The sequence below is a fragment of the Tauraco erythrolophus genome, chromosome 8 (genome assembly GCF_009769465.1).
Source record: "Tauraco erythrolophus isolate bTauEry1 chromosome 8, bTauEry1.pri, whole genome shotgun sequence".
NCBI lineage: Eukaryota > Metazoa > Chordata > Aves > Musophagiformes > Musophagidae > Tauraco > Tauraco erythrolophus.
In genome coordinates, this window is record NC_141472.1 from 18,160,390 (window position 1) to 18,173,916 (window position 13,527).

Below are 13,527 nucleotides of genomic sequence, written 5' to 3' on the forward strand. Positions count from 1 at the left end.
ACTAATAGTGGGAAGACAGACTTTACTCCAGGCTTTCTTGAAACTATAGGGGACTAAGGGCACTATAGACATGAAAGGCAGTAGTTCAAAGTGTTTAAAGCTTTTGAAAAGATTGAGGAATAAGGATAGATTCAATCCTACGGTTTAACTGAAAAAGTACTTTCTATGCTTATGTGATTTCAATGGCACTGAAAGGGTACCTGTTCAGCCAGTAAAAGATACAGGCAGTATTTGGAGGTAAAGGAGTAGGGCATCCATCTCTGTTTCCCAGTGTTCTTATAGCTTATGGTATGTATCCAGCTACAAAGCTGAGTTTTATGAGATTCTCTGTGAATGTTGTTCTTTACCGTTAAATTGTTAGCTTGTAATTCTGGTTTTGCTGGAAGTTTTGCCACTCACTGCAGTGGAATGAGGAGTGGGCCTCTGAAGCTGTGTATTGTATTTCTGACATCCTTTAAAACAAAAGGCTGATCAGCATCTCCACTGCTTATCAGTTGCCTAATGTACTGGAGGTCAGTCTGTCATGGGGCGTAAGCTTCAGCTCCAAGTGTCTTGTGGCTGGCTTGCTCAGTCTTTATTTTTTACCCATGTGAATCCTCTGAGGCTAGTGGAATTAATCTAATGGACAAGAACATGCGTGAGATTAGAAATAGGCTCAGCAATGCACAAAATCTGGTCTTTGTCCAATTTAAATGAAAAATAAGCAAAATCTTTTTGGGGGCGGGGTGCGTTTTTATTTTGGTTCTGCATCTTGAATGCAAAGGAGTCCATGGGGAGTGATGTGTGGTTTCTGATTAAGTACAACTCCAGCTGTAGAACAAAATCAATCAGCTTTTCACTGAGCATACTCAATAGTAAAGGATATACTTTAAGATCAGCAATGGTAGAGACTACATGATTACTCTGTGGCTCTGTGCTCTTTAAATTTTAAAATTATGGTAATTATCACATTTAAAATACATTTTATAATTTTTAATGTTAAAAATACAATTGAAACACAAGTGAAACTGATATTGAAACACGTGAAAATAGGCTGCACTTAACAATTTCATTATTTTCTCATCTTTCGTTAGAAGTCCTAAGCTCTTTGGCTTTCCTGCCTTTCCCATGGGATGTTCTCCTTTTGCTTTATTGGATACATGGTTTGGATATTGATTTTTGCCAATATCAAGCCTTAGGAATACCATTTATTTCTTCCATCCCATCATTCCTAATTAAGCCTTAGCGTATCAAAATAAGGGATATTCTTTGCTTACAGTATTCGTGCCTCAAACATTTGTGGTGCAGTGAAGGGTACAGATGCTAATTTCCTTTCAAATTAGTCCTAGTAATAGAAATAGAAATGATGTTCTACCGTTGCATTTAAGGGTCTTAATAAACTCATTAAAATATTTTTTTCATAATTTTCTATATCTAGTCAACTCATAGATACCTTCTGAATAGTTCTTTCCCTGCAGTGCAGTTAGTCTGTGGTTCCTGCCTTGGTCACTGGGTTCATAAAGGTGACGTTCAGTGTTCTGCCATTTGGTTATTGCTGTTCCTTTGTGTGCAGTAACCTTGGAGTTACTTTTAGTGGCATACTCTGTGCATATGTGGTGTTTTGAAACATTTGTTAGATTACATGAAACGTCTTTAAGCCAAATGCTTACTTCTAGCAGCTGTAAATGGTATCAGTTTACTGTTTTAGCTGTCTGCTCTTGGCACATTAAGAACAGTATCATTTTACTTTTTGAGTCCCTATTGAAGTTTGGCCATTGAGAAATAGTATCGGATAATGAAAGGGATGGGATCCTATTACAGCTTAATAATAGTAAAACAAACAAGCAAACAAAAACAACTAAATAACCTTTTTTCTTCCTCTTCAGGAATCCAATTAAATTAAAAGTAAAGACTTACTATATTGCAGTGATACTTAAGAAGCTAGTAATAGTCTTAATGTTTCAAAGATACATTACCAGGATCTGAGTAGCTTTGAGTTAAAAGAAATGAGCAGCTTTTGTGGTCTGGGAGGGTGAGCTGATTACAGAAAAACTAACCACATAACAAACAATACAACTTTCTAAAAAAAATACTTGGTCTTAATAGGAAAGACTCATTCAGATACATTTAATATGCTGAGTCCGTAAACCTAGGGATTTATTTTGATCATAGTTGGAGGGCTAGTTGTAAGATTTGGGAAATCCTTCTGTTACAGCTGTTTGAGAAGTACTTTGAGATGTAGTTATGCAAGTCTAACAAAAATGAGGATCTCGGCACTGTCTTTGGTTTTTAAAACTAAACAAAGGAAAGACATCTACTTGAAAGAGAGGAATGAGTTCTTTTAAATCCAAACTTCAGGGATCAAAATCCTAGACCCTTAGAGCAAGGAAAGTGTAAGAAATATTAAGCAGCATAACAAAGTTTCTACAAAGTCAGTATTTTATGTCCAATTGTGAGTCATTCGGTACTTAAAAATTATATAATACTGTCAAATATGAATACAAATCCAGGGGGAATTTTAAGACTTTTCATCTGAATTTTAAAACTCTGATACTTTAAGGATTAATTCCCTAGGGAAACATGAACATACATAATGAAGTACTTGATACTGACCTCTGAGAAAATACACAAACTCCTTTTAAATTGCATCTGGAACAATTGTTCACACCACATGAAACAAAAGGATGAAAGATGGACTTACTGGAAGGGCAGCAAGGTTTGTTAATTTGAGCTGTTGCAAGGACATTGCATGATGGCTGTAAGAGCTTTGCCACTCTCTGGCCAGACCCCATTGCTCTAAGCAGCCATGCAGCTTTTCTCTGCCAGGCTTCTCAAGGGAAAGGCTTTCTGCATCTGTGCCTTCACACCAAGGAATCCCTCACCCCACTGACAAAGGTGCAGAAAGGAAGTACTAAGCTAGTCTAGCAAGATAACAGTTAAGCCTGTGCTTTTTGCGTTTATTGCTGGAAGTTGCTAGATGATCTATGGGTATGTTTGCCAGTTTCTGCATCTTTATTCATTTTCTCCCTTCTAGATTTTGAATCTCTTCTAGATCTTTGTGTTTGACCTCTATTTACTCTTCATCTTAAATGCATTTCTTCCTTTGCACTTGAGTAGTCTGAGTAACCTACTCCTTCACCCCCCAGTTTATCCAGATATTGTCCTTCTTTATTTAAGATATTTAAAATAGAAATATAGGAGCTGAAATCCTAGGCAAACCTCTTCCACTGCAAGCATCTGTATATAATTGTCTCGGGGCATTAATTTTCTTTTTTTTTTTAATCTAGTGGTCATGTGAAAGACAGACTCATGATTTGTCTGAGGAAGTTGTATGTCTGGGTTTTTCTCAGGTGTCCTTAAAAGAATGAAGCTAGACTTCACATAAATGCTAGTTCAGTGTCTCTGACAAGGAATTTGTGTGAATAGCTGTTAAGCTTGAAATGCACACGCTTTCGTATTCTTCATAATTCTGAATATGTGTTAATCTTCAAATACAACTTGACCTTGAAGTTATCAGTTTCTTGCTTTGTTTCTTTTTGAGTTCCATCTGGAATTTTTTTCATTGAATAATCTTTTCCAAAAGTCTTCCTCCTATAAAATGGTCTTTCCATATAACCTTTTAAATTGAAGCCTTTTATTTCCTGCCCCATCACACATTTCTTTAAGTTGTGTTTCAAAGAAGATTTTTCTCTCCCAAAGTGGGAGCAATTCCAAACATATTTGATAAAAATGCCAGTGGGACTGAGCTGAGGCTGCCACTCAGCTGTTTTCTTTTTCCCTTTGAGTTTTACCTAGTTTCATGTTGCATGGACTTCTTTCCTTTCCATTCAGGCTTGACTGTGGAGGCAAAAGGATCAGAAACTTCGTCATTTTGTTAGCAGATTTATATTCTCCCTTCATGCCTCACGTTTAGAGAGAGATGGAATTGGGCTTGGCAACCTGTCAGAAGTGATGTGCCAGACTGCCTTTTTCTGTCTGTAGCCAGAGCAGTGTGTTGGCTCAGACTCATCAGACACTGGCAGCTGCTGCAGCGTTGGTGGGGTGATGCCCAAGAGTCCCAGCCCTCCATGGGCCCTGATGGATGCTCTTCCAAAGCGGGGGTTTGCATGCTATTGTCAGGCATTTCTGTCATGGGCTGCTGATGTGTCTGAATAAGATGCCATAAGAGGAGAGTGCTTTCTCTTTTTGGAACAAGTTCCTGTCTTGCTGGGCATCTGCCCAGGTGACTTGCTTAAAGTGTGCAATCTCTCTGTGATTGACCCGGTCTAGGGCAAGACCTGCTGAGGCAAAACTGAGATTGGAATAATAAAACTCCTGAGAGTGGGCAAGGAGTTTATTTCAAATATTGTCCTGCCTTCTTTTCGATTAAGTTGCTCTTAAGTTTTCCGTCCTTCTCTTTGTTGTTGTCATCATTTGCATCACGCTTCTTAGACCTTAGGATCGCAGACAAGTGCTGAGATGCTGAAATTAAATAACTGTAGTAAAAACTTCTTTCATCATTGTCTCTTCTCCCTCAAGTAATAAAAAGTATGTGCTCAAAAGAACAGAAAAGCAGTGTTCTTCCAGAATTTTATTTCCACTTTAAGCACCTTAGCTATAGATCAGAGAATTTGTAAAACTAGGATCAATCTGTGTGTTTAATTTCAGCTTATCAATAGAATGTTCTCACTCAGCTGGAAACTTCCAAGCTAGAGGAACAGACCTCTGCTGTCACAGCCTGCCTGTTCTTTCATATATTAACATTTAATATTTTCGCTTCTGTGAACTCCAAAGTCAATTCCAGGCTTCTTAGCAAAAGCAGATTTTGTCCAATGCGAGTAAAAAACCATAATCCTCAGTGTCAAGTGTTCTTTCTGAAGTGTCAACAAAATGTATTTTGGCACAGAGACTGGGTTGATGAAAGCTGTGGATTCACAAGAGGCTTCTGTGGAGGTAAAAGGAGCCGTGAGTGGGATGTCAGGGCTGTGGGGAGCAAAGGCAGGGAGGGCAGAGACAATTCGGTGACTGAGAAGTGGCATGCAGGAGTCTTTCAGCAGGGAGATCTGGTGAGGAGGAGGAAGAATCATCTTTATCCCACTCTTCCTCCTCCTCTTGTGCATTATCCCCTACCACTTGCTGTCTTGCTGGAATATTTCCTCCTGACTGTAATATCCTGCACCTCATGGAAACAGACAAGTTAGAGTCTGCTCATGGGGCAGGAAATTGAGGGGCTAAAGCTGCTTCTACTGCTGAGGAAGGATCAGGCAGCAACCCCTGGGAATAGCTTTTCTGTTCTTGCTGCCACTGTGGTGCTGGGAGATGGGTAGCAATGTCAAGTGGAGAGTGAGGGGAAGGCTCTTGCATAGGAAAATATTCCTTCAGCTGTCCCTGACAGCTGCTTGCTTTGCCTACTGATAGGCTTTACTGGACAAGACTTTGCTTTATTGCATTTTGTCTCTGATCCACTGTACCAGACCAGAGGTAATCTGCTATTTATAATGATCTTTAGAAATTCTCCGACTCACCAACAACAGGATTTAAGGTAGAAGAGTCTTTAGGTGATAATCATTTTGATCTCATGCATTCTGTCTGCTCAGGAGCAGGAGCTGCGGTGAGATGGAAGGAATTAAACATCTAGGACTGGAATCTGAAAGGTGCCAAGTATCCTGGGGCCAAGCGCCCTCAATTCCCATCAGTTGCAAGTTATACCGTAATGTGAGTTAATGGATTATGAGCAGAGAGCAGTGGGATTCAGCTGTTAGTTTGAGCTTCTACACATACTCTGTGTAGGAAGGGTTGTGCTAGAGGAAAAGCAGATCTGTATGGCTAGAGGAAAAAATTCAAGGAGAGAGGATCCTTGATTTTTTTTTCCTGGTTTGTGTTTCTGTCTATGGAGCAGCAATTTACCTGAGTTGATGAGGAAGATGAAGCTTGGAACTTCCTTATTCCTTCCCATTTTGAGGTTATTTGCGACCTAGAAGCACTCGCAGAGAAAATAAGGTAAGTATCTTGGTGCAGTGACTGTTTGTATTCTTCAGGAGGCAACTTCTGCTGTGCTGATCTCTTTTCCACAGCAGGGACATGGTCTTCTCCGCCTCTGTTTATTACCAGTAGAACTAGGGTGGGTGGGAAGAAACACAAGTGTCTTTTTTTGTCATTTGACTTCTTTTGAATGAGGATTTGATTTAAAAGTTACTATTTATGATAACTTCCATTAAACCTTGAGACTCCATACTGGCAAGTAGCATCCTATTACTAAAGAATAAGCATTTCTCAAGCATTAAAAATGCTATTCAGCTGTTCTTTTGTCTCCATGACAACTTTAGGCATAACAACAAAGCAGTAGGTGATGTTGTCAGCCAAAAAATCTGTAATGCTCAAGTGACTGTTGATAGCAACAAAATGGATGCCAGTGCAGGGTCACTTTCATCCAGTAATAGATCTTGCACTTATGGCTGAAATATTATGTGTGGCATTTTAAAGCAGAAAACATACCAGAAAAAAGTGAGGTTGATGCAGTTGACAGTTTTTATAAATTATACATGAGTTACTGTTTTAAAATTCAATGAGAAAATGTGGTTTACCTTCTCTAATGGATGAGTTGCATGAAAAGTGAAGAGCTCCTTGTATATACCTTGTATGTATCTTGTGCCACCTCGAGAGGACCTCTAGCATTCTTCTCAGTTTGTTGATGGAACAGAGAACACACTTCACTTTAGAAAATTGTGGTCAGATCTTAAAGGAGAAAAATGTTAAAGGTTGAAGTTCTCATCTAGCTTCAGTGTCGATCTGAAAAAGGAAGCATATTTAAAAAGAAAAGGCAATGCTTCTCTCACAAATAAATAAATAAAATAAAAGTGGATTGGGAGGAATTATCATCTTTTTTGATCATAGCCCCATGGTGCCAGGGGCTTGGATATTTTGCTGACATGTAAAATTGAAAATCGTTCATGAGGAAAAAGCCTTGAGAAAATCAGACTGAACACTGCTGAGACTAGTGCTGGAAAGCGGCTATGAGAGGAGAACAAAATAAATAAAAAAAAGATGCTTGATGTTAAAGCCGAGAGAATAGGAATTAAAGTAGTTTTCATGTAGTTGAGACAACTAAATTAGGAAATCTATTCTGAAGAAAAAGTATTGTCAAATGAGTTACTGAAAATAAAACTACGTTATTTTAAGTAATTTGTGTCCAATATTTGACAAATCTCTTTGAACTGTTGCTGCTGGATATATTGTAGGAATTCTGCCTTTTAGTATGAATGTGTGCTGTCAATGCAACACGTACCAAGACACCTTTTGGAGTCTTAAATTAGCTGAATTTGAGTGCTACTTTCTCCAGTTAAGATATCACGTTAGTGCTCTGTATTTGTAAAGGTATCAACGTGTTTCTTGAATCCAGGATTCCTGATTGTTTGAACTGTCTGTTATCAAAGAAGGCTTTTCTCCTCTACGAGAAAGGTAGAGGATGGAGATTGCAACCAGCTGTTATTCAGAGTCTGCCTTGACAGCGTCATACAAATCCTTATTTAATGCAGACAAACAGAACAACTTCATTCAGACATCAGCATGAGATATCATCTGATGTCTGTTTTAGACTTCAGAGAACTGGACAGACACTCGTGTGGTCCTTGGTTACTCATGATTCCAGCTACACCTGTTTGTGTCTCTCCTAAATGAAGGCAACATTAGTATATTTTATTTAATTTGCTTTATTCAAACAATTTAGCCTGCTTGCACTATGAAACACATCCAGCTCTGTTTCCTGGCCTGATGGAGGGGGAAATGTTTCCTACTTTTTTTTGGAATGCAATGCTCATAAAACAAGATTTTCAGGGCTTCGTGTCTCCTCTCCCACCCAAAAAGCTTGACTTCCTTATTTGTTTTCATTTGTTTCAGATACAAAAGCTTTCTGAGCAGTCTTTTGGTTTTGAAAGTCCATAGGTAAATCCAAAGCATACCTGTAGTTCAAATAAAATGGCACATTTTTTGAAGCTCCCAGTCATACTAGACTTTCTTAAAACTTAATTAAATTGAAACTCTAACCTACATAGTTCTCGACTATTCAGAGGCCAATCTCTTGTGTGAGGACTTAAAATTGAAGCTGAGATTTCATAGAAATTTGTTTGCTTACAGCTGTTTGTGCTGTACAGTTTGAGACCAGGTCTGCTTAAGGGAGCAGCACAGCCACTGCTGTGGAACTGCAGGTTTCAAAGGAGAGCATTGTTACAAACTAATTATTACTTGATGTTAACAGCTCCGTAACTTTCTCATTAAAAGTTCGGAATTAGTTTGAAGGAACAAATGAAATTTTTGTCTCAGAATTTTTTTTTACATATTTTAAAGGCTTAAACAGACAGGTACCCTTTGAAATAGGGACTGCTTCAGGAAGTTATCTTTGTAGCCAACACTGATCTCTTCCACATCAGTGTTTGAACTTACTTTGTGTTAAGCTACAATGATGAAAAGTGGAATGGTCTACAGGAGCAGGCTCTCGGCACAGCGAGCCACCCTGGTTGAGGTGGGGATGGGATCTTGAGGCAGGGGCTCCTGCTTTGCTGTGAGAGCTACCAACAGTAGGCACATGGTGCTGAGAAGGCTTACCGGTCAGCTGGGGAAGAATAAGTAATCTTGCATATTCTTACCTATTCTGCTGTCAGCTCTTTGGTGTGATGTCAGGGCAGGCAGCCAAGACAACTGGACATGCTTGACTGTTGGCTGAAAGGCATTGCAAGGAAATTCACAAATGTCAAGATTTCTGTCGTTTTTACTTTTAACCTTTGGAGAGTGAACATCAGGGTAAAGAGCTGCCACTTACTCTTTCGCTTGTCAAATACACTCAACTATCTGTAAAGCCGTAAAAGAAAAGAGGCAGAATGGTGGGAATCTAAATGAAAGTGAAACAAACTTGGGCAAGCATGGTTGTTGACATTAATTGGTAGAGGTCAATGAAAGTGTGGGACAGTAGCTGCCAGGTTGCTTAGTAAAATGGATTTTAGTCTCATGACAGACAGAAAAACAGCAGCACTTGAGACTGACAGGTGGAAGACTCCAACATAAGTGGTGGAGGCTTCTCTGTACCTGTTTGCTCTCCTGAGAAGGACAGTTACATATGTGATAGTGCCAACCATAACTGTATGTCTGTCATAGGAGAACTGAAGACCACCAGGTAACTCCAGGCCGGCCTCAAGCTGAGCAGTGCCCCCTTAAGTCAGTGTCCCTTCAGGCTCGATTCTGTACCTTGTCTTACAGTGTAATTTTATATCTCATTTCAGTCCTCTTCCCTTTGCTTGAATCTTTTTGGAAGCATTTCCCTTCTTGCGGCAGCTGAATGCACGGACTCGTAGATGTGATACCAGAGACGTTTATTGCAATTAACAAGCAGCTTTTATGGATCATTTTTCCAGCCACGATGTGTCCACACGCCCTTTGCTTGGTTATCATTGGTTACAACCAGTAGTGCACGTGCCTGTTTTAGCTTTGCTATTGGTGGTGCCTAAAAAAGCATCATTTTCTATCTGCTAAGCTCAATGTCAGCTTCTCACACTCCCCATGCCAGCTTCTCACACTCCCTTTTTCTTTTTATCAGCATTCTTCCTCTTTATCAGTGTTTCCTAACTTCATCAAGCTTAAATCACCAAGGTCAAACCCCAACTGTAACTGTGTGTATGATTCCAGGCCTCCTGATGTGTTGTGTGTGTTAAATCACTCCAATTCCCCAAGTTGCTCAGCCTACAAGCAAAGATATTATTGGCCCTAAGTCCAGCCCTGTAAGTTCTAAAAACTGAAAGTTGCATGCAATTCTCTTTTACTGTGATTTATCTCAATTACAATTCTTTTTTGCAAACCAAGTATGTGTTTATACTTTTTTAGCTGTAACTTTTCTAGTATAAACAAAACTTTGAGCAGTGGGATTCCAGGCCTTCAGGGAAAGATGGATCGTATGTCTATATTGTTCTCACTGATATTAGGCAGAACAGATCTCTCAACATCTATTTGCTATTGAAGGATGAAATTTGAAATGCCGAAGTAGTTGTTATAACTCCATCAATTAGTCTGCATAATTAACAACTATAATCTAATTGTTTTCCTCTATGTTTTTGCTCAGGTAATTAAAGTTCCAGACTACGTGCAAGATCTTAAATGCTTGTCATTATTTGCTATTTATTCTGCAAATATCACATAATCTTGCTGACTCTTCTTTTAAATGTGAGTCATATCAAAGATTTTTGTAGCTTCTCATGAATGCCTCTTTACAGTTCACTAAGATCTGTTTCAAATATCCGATTTTTTGAGATAGACATGTGCACAGAAGATGCACCAAATCCCATGGAGCCAGTAGCAGTCATCCTTTTTTTTCTTTTCCCTTCTCTTGCCAGCTTTTAACTTACCTTTACTTCTTTTCCCTCTGTTCTGAGTGCTTTTTATAGCAAAGCACTTTCAAATAATGTGGAGTTTGACTGACACCATAGATTTAAGGCAGAACTCTTGTTTTGTTTCATGTAGATGGATTGGATGACTTGAGATTGTCTAGCCCTACTTTCCATGATGCAGTGGTCAGCTTTTAATCAAACTGCTTTGATATATCTAGTAATAATGGCTGGAAGTTGCCATCACTCTAGAAGAAATAAGTATAAATTCTTTGATAGATATCTTGCTTTGCTGCAACTTGCACAAATCTTAATGTCCCTAAATGAAAGCTGTCTCTGCTTTTTGCTGATTCAGCTCACGGTGCTTTGCATGCAAGCAAATTGTTATGGTAGGTGTGAGGGACGTGGCAACTAGCAGCTGTGCGTGGGGTGTTGTATCATGAACTCACTAGAAATGCATTATAGAGAATTAACATTTAAAATCAAATACAACTTGTATTTGGGAGTAAAATTGTAAATCTTGTATTTACTACAAAGATAAGCAACATTGCTCTTAACTATGATGCATGTTTGTTCTTAATATGAAAATAAAAGTGTTCCATGAACAAAAGTTCCCAGTTTCATTACAGCTGTGGAACTTTCCATTTCATGTGCAGTGGTAGCACGACTCTATATAAATACTAATTTTGTCAAAGCAAATTGTACAGAGTGGAAAATTCCACTTGCAGAGTGAAAGGCAATCTTAGCAACCTTTTTTTCCCCGAATTTGCAACAGCTACTATATTGAGAACTACTAATTCAATTGTCAACAACCAGATTTGACAGAAGAATAAAGCTGAAAACTTTTTTGTCTTTATTTGTCCGCAGGAATAGGTACATAATTCCTATCAGAGTGATCCTGTTAGTCTTTATACTGTTCTCTGCATTTCAAATGCAAAAAATGCAAGTACCATTGTAAAATAAAAAATGCAAATTTCAAACAGAAATAAGCACTTTTGTCTCTTTTTAAACTAGAGCTTTTTATTCCTTTATATACAGAAAGATACAGATATTTCTATAGATTTCAATGTTGCCATGTTAAGATTTTGACAATCCTGTTTGTGCAGGAAGGACCCACTTTTGTGCTGTAGAATGGACTTGGTAAAATATGCTGCACTGGGGACATCATTCATGTCAGCTTGTAGCATGTGTTTGTGCTTTTATTTACTTCTGTTAAATTTTGCTTTATTGATCTGTTGACCAAAACTTGTGATAAAACTATTTCTGAAAGACACAGTCTTCTTGAAATCAAGCAAGGTCATGTTTATACTTCATAAAAGAAAAATTTGACACTGGTTATAAATATCTTATTGTGATTTGTCTTTAATGACTGCAATCATAGTGTCCGTTGCTGGTCATCTAATCCTCTCCTTGTCAGTGTGGAATTGCTTCTCTTGTACATATAACACCATTTTATTCAGTCTTGGTACAAATGCGTGTGCAGTTGAGATTCCCAAATTCTCTTAGGAGATTATTTCCTCAGTTTGGTTTAGCTCAAAAAGGCTGCTACTGTGAATATTAAATATCACGCAGAATAATCTTGATGTCAAGAAGTTTTCCCAGATGTTCATGCCTGTTTTTCTCAGTTGTATCTTTTTATTTTGGTTCCCTCTATTCTCCAAACCTTTCAGAATTCTTTACTTCAGAAGTCTTTCAAATCCTCTGTCCCCCCTCTTGCCTCTACATCTGTCATGTATTGTTCCTAGGGTGTCCGTATTTACCTTTTTGTATTTTCTAGACCTGCCAGAGCTTGCTTCTTATATTGCTTTGCCTCAGTTTCTTTTGAGTTTGTGAATCCTTTTCAAGTCAAAGGTACCTGCTGCTCAACACAATAAGCATTATCAGACAGGGACTGATAAGTCCTTGCTTCATGTAAGGGATATATTGATACTTTGAGCTTTGTCCCTCATGCTGTGCCAGGTTATTTGGCTTCATGCACTATCATGTACACAGAAGAGAGAACTGGGCTTTTTCCTCCTTCACTTTAATTGCTACTCTGGCAGGTCAGTCTCTTGCAACCGGAATGTTTTTTGGAAACACATCAAACATTTTTACTATTTATACTTTTTTTTATTATTTCTTACTACATGACGAAGGTCATATTTAAAATGTATTTTAGACAGAATGTCCAGATATTTTTATTTTCTGTAGTTTTTGCCCGAGTCTTATTTTAACTCTGCACTGCTGCCTAATGGATTGGTTTATCAATCTGTAATCTATACCTAGCCCAACATATGAAGACCAAGTGGTTTCAGGTTGATTTACAGATTTTCTCCAGTGTTTTGTTTGAATATACACATACAGAAATAAAAATAGTGGGCAAAGCTCATCTTGTTCAAACCTCTGTTCTTGTAGGTGGAGAGATTTACAATCTTAAAACTAATTGACGTTTTCTAATTCTTACCGCACTGGAACTCGGCTGCTCTTGGGATTTTTTTCTTATTACTATCTTAAATTCATTTTTCTTATCCTTCATCGTGGCTACCAAGAATTAAATACTGTGCTGCAGGTGAGACCTCATGCTGTGGGATGACCACTTCTCAGTTTGTGTTGAGTCATATTTCCTCGATTTTTTTTTTTTTTTTTTTTTCTTCATGGACAACAAAGGCTTTTCTGGAGTTCATTGTTGCAAACAATGCTCTTGAATCTGGGAAAAAGAAAGTGTTTATGGCTATTTTCTATTCTGTCTCCAGCCTTGTCTAAAGACATACCTATCTATTTTGTTTGTTTTAATTGAGGTATCAGTCATGGTACTCTATTCAAATGTGCATTCCATAAAGCATTTAAAATGTGACATACATTTCGTTTTTCTATAATAGCAAAGACATCTGAGGATTAAATTTCACTTTGCATGACTCTTATTTTTGTGTAACTTTCAGAAGTGTTTAATAGAAGATGTTTAACGTTCATGTCCTGGGAAAAAGGTGGTGTAGAAACCTGAATTTCTGTGCTGGCAGCAAGTTGTAAGATAAAAGCTGTCTTTGCAAAACTTGTTGTGAAATGGACCTTAAATTAAAAAACACAAAACTTAATACATGTCACATCTTTAAGGGGTGGATTTAGAATACATATGTATTTCTCTTTAATGTAAACATTCTGCTACTGGCAAATGGACTTATTCTTCTCTTTCCCGTTCTATTCTCTATTCTGACTACACCTTTTA

At 38.1% G+C, this 13,527-nt stretch overlaps 1 protein-coding gene across 3 annotated transcripts in view; it reads left to right on the forward strand.

The window, feature by feature from the left end:
* Positions 1-13,527, forward strand: part of ZNF385B (zinc finger protein 385B) — a 161,325-nt gene that overhangs the window by 68,112 nt on the left and 79,686 nt on the right. The gene's annotated exons all lie outside the window — the stretch shown is intronic.